General features: G+C 38.0%; 1 pseudogene across 1 annotated transcript; it reads right to left on the bottom strand.

The window, feature by feature from the left end:
- Positions 1-607: 607 nt before the first annotated feature.
- Positions 608-7200, bottom strand: LOC112633467 (annotated as a pseudogene). Its single transcript, XR_003121531.1, has 2 exons — positions 6846-7200; positions 608-2525 (listed from the first exon to the last, which is right to left on the bottom strand). The product of XR_003121531.1 is annotated as an uncharacterized LOC112633467 (transcript).
- Between the last annotated feature and the right edge of the window lie 230 nt (positions 7201-7430).

Here is a 7430-nt window from a genome sequence, read left to right as displayed (position 1 = left end):
AATATTTATTCCTAGATGGTTTATTTTATTCTACTAATAGGTAATTTGAGACAAAATGAAATTGTAAAGTGTTCATTTAAGAGCGATTGATAAATTATAGAACATTGTCCGGAGCTGCGTGGCCCGGCCATAGCGATTATAACTGACAACTGACGCCTGAGCTCTATATGCTTCCACTCTATGCCTCCTCCCTAGATTTACTTTCTTCCCTGTTCTGCTGTCTCATACGCCAGTACAAAATGGCGCTCTTCCGGGTTCTTCATCACCCATTTTCCCACGCTCGGGAAAATGATCAACTTACAGCGCAGGCGCCATCCCACGCCCGGGAAAATTACCAACCCACGGCGCAGGTGCAACATGACGTCCCACCGAAGAAACCGAGACCTACCTGGCCACGCCCACCACAGGGCCACCATCATCGCCCTGGCCCAACCTCCGCCCCTGCCGGTCTATATAAGGCATTACACTGCCACCAATAAACGAGACTTGATCAGGATACTGTCTTGTCTCCATTTCTCGTGTCTCTTGTCCCCCCGAGTTCCCACTCCCTCTTCTAGGGCCTACATTGACGATCCCGCGGGACAGGACAGAACATCAGACTGAAAGATATTTAGTGTTTCATTGACAGTGTAAAAAGCAAATATTTATTGGAAAAATGTGGAAGCAAAGAAATCATTTGATTGGTGGCAGCACCTAATTGTTTTTTGTTTGCTTTTTGTTTGTTTACCTTGTTGGACATTTCCTATTTATATAAGGTTGTTGGCTACCCCTGATTGGCTGAGTTTCACTCCTGTTTTTTAAATAGGCAGCTACAAGAAATAATTTAGGTTTTGCTTATATTTGCAAATCAATCAAGGTTGAGATCACTTATGAGATCTAACTGATTTTGTCTGCTCAGAGGTTGCTAAGACCTGATCTCCATTTTAATTTACTTTAACAAAATTTCTGTACTTGTATTTTCCATCCAAACTGTAACTTATAAATTACTATTGTTGTACATATGTAGGCCCATGTTGTGCATGCTTTGAAGACATGTCCTGCTTTCAAACTCATTTGTAGAATGTTATCATTACATTTACCCCATTGATTGGAATGATAAACTGCAATCTTCCAACTACAAGAGCTATGAGTTCAGAGTAAAGATGAAGCAGAAGCAAAAAGAGTTCTCCAACCCACACATGCAGTAAAAACAAACTTCATATGGATAAAATGAGTAATTATCTAAAATTTAAAATACCCTGAAAACATTAACGTTTATCTCATTACTATGTAATATGAAAATTACAAGACAAAAAAAAACCCAAAGACTTTGATTTTTAAAATAGAAATTAAGCTATTTATATGACAAAATAGTCCATAATTTAAATGTAAAATGCCAATAGGAAATATATGAAATAAAAGAAAATTATATGTAAAAGTCATAATGCCTGTATTAGATTTAATATCTTACAATAAAAGAAATTGAAACCTACAAAATGGAAGAAAGTTTAAAATTAGGCAGATGTTATGAGTCTGGTGAAGAATAAATACATATGTCAATAAGCATTTAATGTATTTTGTCTTAGATTTTATGTGAAATAATAAAAAAGTAAACAAACCAATAGCATGGTAATTTCACCATGATTGCATCAAACTGAAAAAAATGCAAACATTCTTCCATTAGAAGGTGAATTTATGGATTAGCCTCACGCTGCATTCAAGCACTTTGGCCAGGACCCAACACTCATTGCCAAGAGTCAGCAGGCTAGAAATTTGCTTTTAAGATGTTCTCCAGCCTACCACCAAGACACTTTGTCCTGAACACTTCTTCAACCCTGACATAGGTTTTGCTGATATAAAGGCAAACCCAGTTCTATGCCTACCAAGCATCTATGTGGCTAGAACTGCAAATTGAGCATTGAGGCATTAGGTAAGAGGTCTTCCCAGGTTTCCAACCAGACTTTTTAGAATTTCCTGAAAATACTGACTTTGTCTTTTTCAGACCCCATCTCCAAAAGGGAATCAGAGAGGGAATCTGGAAGCCAATCAGAATCTCCAGACTCCTCCCTAGTAATAATGGACTTGGATACAAAGAGACAACCTCCTGACCTCAAAGACACCAACCCAGATTCTGGGCATTGAATTCCTGGCTCCCCATGAAAGACCTCATCTGACTCACATCAAAGCCCGCACTCTTCTTCAACATTCACCTTCCAGACACGTTCCAAAACAGCTCATCAGAATTGTCTTGAGATGAAACAGAAGGTGATGAAGCTCCAGGTTTGGAATGCCTGCCTCATTCCCCACCTCCTGAAAAGTCTGCACCTGCTAGTTAGAGCTCTCACATCTTAAGGAGCTTAGCCTCTCAGAGTGCATCCTCTAACAGGACCTCCTGGCCTTTTCCTCCTTACAGGAGAGTGCCCAGGAATAATAGGGAATACATGGCCGCCACACTCACATTACTTGGTTGACTGATGAACTGATGTCTGAGGAGAAAAAAAATATGCAGGGAACACCCTGTGTCTTGTGAATCCCTGTTTCCCCAGCTGCGATGCCTCTGCAAATGGAGGGAGAATTCCCAAATAATATTGGGTGTTAGACAGACACTGCCTAATAAAATTAAGTAAATTTAAGGTGACTTGAAGGGGAATTTATCATATGTCGTATACAAAATTTTAGTTAATGAACTTTATTTAAAAACAGTCACAATTTGTAAGGGCATTAAAATATAAATTTAATAGGAAGCTATGAAAATTATCTGCACTTGCTATGTAAATGATTGAGTTTGGGGTAACTATCTGAAGACCATGAGCTTGAAAAGATATCTGCTACTTAATTTCATAAGGCATTTACTTGCAAATGGTTGTCATTTTTGCTCTCATGATATGAAAATTTTTTCTTGCGAACAACATTTCTCTAAAAAAAAAGTAGAAATTTTTCCAGTTTTGGTTATTAAAACAATAAAATTGCTCAGTTTGTTATTCTTAACCAAATGCTCCTACAGATAGCACATAACATTGATGCTTTTTTTCCACCTTAGATCAATTGCCTTTAATTTTATTCATCAAACTATATTTACTGTAGATAGACATTGCAGTTGTCATGTGCCCTATGGATTTGTACTTTGTTAGAAATGTGAATTCTCAGGCTGAGTGTGGTGACTCACACTTATAGTCCCAGCACTTTGGGAGGCTGAAGTGGGTAGATCACCTGAGGTCAGGAGTTCAAGCCCAGCTTGGCCAACGTGGTGAAACCCTGTCTCTACCAAAAATATAAAAAATTAGCTGGTATGGTGGCATGCACTTGTAACCCCAGCTACTTAGACTATTCAGGCTGAGACAGGAGAATCACTTGAACCCGGGAGGTGGAGATTGTGGTGAGCTGAGATCGTGCCATTGCACTCCAGCCTGGGCAACAAGAATGAAACTCTGTCTTAAAAAAAAAAAAAAAGAAAAGAAAAAGTATTCTCAATCAAAACTCAGAACTATTAAATAAAAATCTGGATTTTAAACAATATGTTGAGGTAATTTATATGCACTTTAATGATTGATAAGTGTTGTAATTCTATTCTTAAAAGGTGAAAAGTTTATATGAGTGTATTCATTTGTCAAAATGTACAGTTCAGATTGTACCTTGCAATGAATATATATGTTATCCAAAAAGCCTAAAAAATAATGAAATTGGGGGGGAATGGCTGGAAGTATAGTAGCTGTTAAAGCTGGGTGACAGGTCTGTTATACTTTGTTTGTATTTTGTATGTTTTTGATGTTCTGTAATAAAACACTTGTACGAAATTACAAAGTTAATCTACACTTGGCTCTTAAGATCTTCATTACCTTTGGGAAGGAGAAAGTGTCAGGGGCATAAACAAGTCTGATTCTTAGGTACACAAGTGTATTTATTTTGTAATAATTCATCAAGCATTCCATAAATGTTTTGTGCCTATATTGCTGTATGCATATTATACATCAATAAAAATGTAAATAGTACATATTTGCATAATAGTCCTAAATTAATATTTTAGAATAATAGTAATGTTTTGTTTTGTTTTAAAGTGGGCCATGTTCACTCAGGACATCATAAGGTGTATATTAATGTTCCAAGTTATTTATTTATGTTTTAACTTTTGGGTGAGCCCTCTAGGTCTTTTAATTTTTACCTCAATATAGTTAAGTAGCATGGTTTTAACTTTTTGGAATGCAGCTTTGTTTTCAGCAAGGTTCTCCCCCAAGAATGATGCTCACCCAGGCCAGGGCACACAGCACAGTGACCTGCGCACATGATGCACTGAGCACACACGGAACTGGGTGAATCAGGACCGGAGCGAGCAGCAGAGCCTGGGTCTGCAAAGTAAAGTTAGTAGAAAAAGCAGGCAAGATTGAAAGGTCACAATTCAGCGGCAAATGTTTTTACATGCATTTGAGAAATCCTTTCTAACAAAAGCTGCTGGTTAATCCATGGTTTTGTGACTTGCCTACACACTGTAATCATCTGGAGAACTTTAAACCATATTGTTTTTCAGATCTAACTCCAGGGGTTCTGATTTAATTGATCAGTTACAACTTGGGTTTAAGGAATTTTTAAAGGTTTTCTCCCCGCAGGTGATTCATATGCTTCAGGGATAAGAAACACTGGATAGGAGTGAGGGATGCTTTAACTGTGAGGGATTTCCATGTACACTTCAGGATTTGTCCCATCACAACTCTGGAGATTGAGGTCTTAGAAAACATTCTTGCCCTGTTAAAAATTAAAGGATGACTTCAAGACATACTTAGCTGTTTGGTTACATTGTAGAAAAAGAAAATGGCTTCTCCAGAGATCAGTTTTTGGAGATAGGGTTTTGCTCTGTCAGTCAGGCTGGAGTGCAGTGGTGTGATCATGGCTTACTGCAGCCTTGACCTCTCAGGCTCAAGTGTTCCTCCAGCTTCAGCTTTCTGAGTAGTTGGGACTGAAGACATGCACTACCAGGCCTGAGTACATTTTTAATTTTTTTTTTCTTTAGAGGTGGGGTCTCCCTCTGTTGCCAGGGCTGGTCTCAAACTCCTGGCCTCAAGCGCGCCTCCCACCTCAGTCTCTCTAATAGCTCAAACTACAGGCACAGGCAAGCATGCCTGGAGTCTTTATTAAAATGTAGCTGCTAGAAAATTTAAAATTCATACGTGCCTCACACATTATTTCTTAGAGAATTGCCTCCTTTTTGAAATCTCAGGCTGCCTGCTCTAAAGCCTGCATGCCAGGAAAGTAAAAAATCTGAAATTTAAAAATGATTGTCATTATATTGCTTCCACGTATGAATAACATATATGTGTTATTCTTTTAAAAAATAACCTTACATACAAATATAAATGCAAATCTTTTACAGGCAGGGCCAGTTTTCAGTGCACAGAGGAAATCCTGCCAGAAAAGAAACCAGGAAAAACCTATAATTCTTGCTTTATTCAACCAGTGTCAAACCACATATGTCACTCATGGCCTGAGGAGGTGGGGTGGGGAATTGAACTATATCCAATCATAGCTGCTGGAGTGGAAACTATCTAATCAGGTGCACAGCTGGAGAAGACGGAGCAGCTTTTTGCATCTAGGGGGGCCTTTGTCTGTCGCCCCAGCCAGAGCTCAGGGCACTAGAGCCACCTCAACCTAATTGTTTGTTTTTTAATTATTTTAACTCTCCAAAAGAGAACTAGTTTTCTCATGCATTTTCCAAATGTGTGGCAAGCAGAGCCTCAAATCTACCACCCTGTTGCCCCAGCCTAACTCTGGCTTGCAGTCAGATTTTAAATTTCCAGTTCTTTCCTGATATTCACCAACACTAACTAACCTTGTATAATTCACAACATTATCAACTTTTATTTATTGTACATTTGAGACACGGTATTTTAAGTCTTCATTATTTCAAAAAGTAGTGGATGGCACTTTTTTGAAAAAGATTTTTCATTTGTAAACATTTTACAGGAGATGAAAGCAGAGAATAATCCCCTGACACTCCCCTGTAAAAAAAAAAAAAAAAAAAGCAGAAAACCTTTGTGCCCCTTCCTTTAATCTTCCATTGGCACAGACGTCTCATCAAAATGTCTTTGGCTTGAGGTTTCACTTTGGAAACTTCACAGGGCAATACATCCTCAGCCATTGTATGTGATTTTCTTGGTTTTGAGTTTCAAAACTGTCTGAGGATTCCCCAAGATGCCAGCAGTGGCCATGGCTCCTGAAGTGTCTAGTAAACAGCATCACTTATGTCATCTCCTCTCAGGGAACAGCCCAAGGTATGGGAATGCAGCCTTTTTTTGTGCAGTGATTGGATGCACTGTGCCTGGAAGAAATCTCCAAGTGTATCGTTCCTCTAAAAGCAAACCCCTTTTGGGATTTTCTTACCCCAATGCTTAGCTTCCATTCCTTAGAGACACATTGTAGGCCAGGCAATTGGATGCTGGTATTGAGGAAAAAAATGTTTTCAGATTGGTGAAGGCAGAGAAAATATTTCAAAGGACAAAGAAACACAACTCGGTGAGGCAGTGAGAAAACCTGCAAAGCAAAATGCACCTCAGGGACACAGTGGAGCACAGCATAGCGGATCCTGGTAGGACGGTCATGACCCACTTCACTGAACCAGATGGGAGTGGGGAAAATGTTCCAAGTAATTGAATGGCTTGACACTTGGGTCAGATATGTCTGTGTTTCAGTCAGCATTGTCACCTCCTAATTTTGTCACCTTGAAAAGATTTTTATACTTATTTTAACTTCAGTTCTTAATTAACTAAATTAAATTTTATCAGTAGAGCTTGAAAGATATGAAAATATTTATAAAGCACATTAAGTTGAATTTTGAAAAAAATTAAGTAGTAATATATTTCATTGTCAAAAATTGTTACTTACCCCTATTCCTTTAGCAGAGTGAGTGTAGTGTGTTTCCCGGGTCTGTTTTTTATTTGAGAAGTGATTTCAAGAAGAATCTCACAGCTTACTGTTGGAAATACTACCAGGTGTAAAGATAGGGATAGTCTCTCTTCCACTATGGTGGTAGGAAATAAATACATATCCACAAGCACGTGAGGTAGATTAATTGTCAAATTACATAAATTTATCACAACATCAGTTGTTCATTTTTTCAAAATAGAGAATTTCTGAAAGTGAATATCTCTGTTCCACATGCTGCTATCTGGATGTTTGAGAGTAATGTTGTTTTAGGAGCTGGGACTTGGCACCTCCTGGAAGAGTTCATATATGATTAATTGTTACTAAATGATTTGTTATGAAAATAATTAAATTACATGCTTATTTTTTTGAAAGGGGTAGATACCTTGGCTTTTCTCATTGAGGTATAAGATGTAAGCCCCTTATAATTTTCTCCCTTCCTCCTTCTCTTTCTTTCTTTCTTTCTTTCTTTCTTTCTTTCTTTCTTTCTTTCTTTCTTTCTTTCTTTCTTTCTTTCTTTCTTTCTTTCTTTCTTTCTTTTT

Source organism: Theropithecus gelada, chromosome 10 (assembly GCF_003255815.1).
Source record: "Theropithecus gelada isolate Dixy chromosome 10, Tgel_1.0, whole genome shotgun sequence".
Lineage (NCBI taxonomy): Eukaryota > Metazoa > Chordata > Mammalia > Primates > Cercopithecidae > Theropithecus > Theropithecus gelada.
Note: the sequence above shows the minus strand (reverse complement) of the source record. Positions and strands in the feature narration are given on the sequence as shown.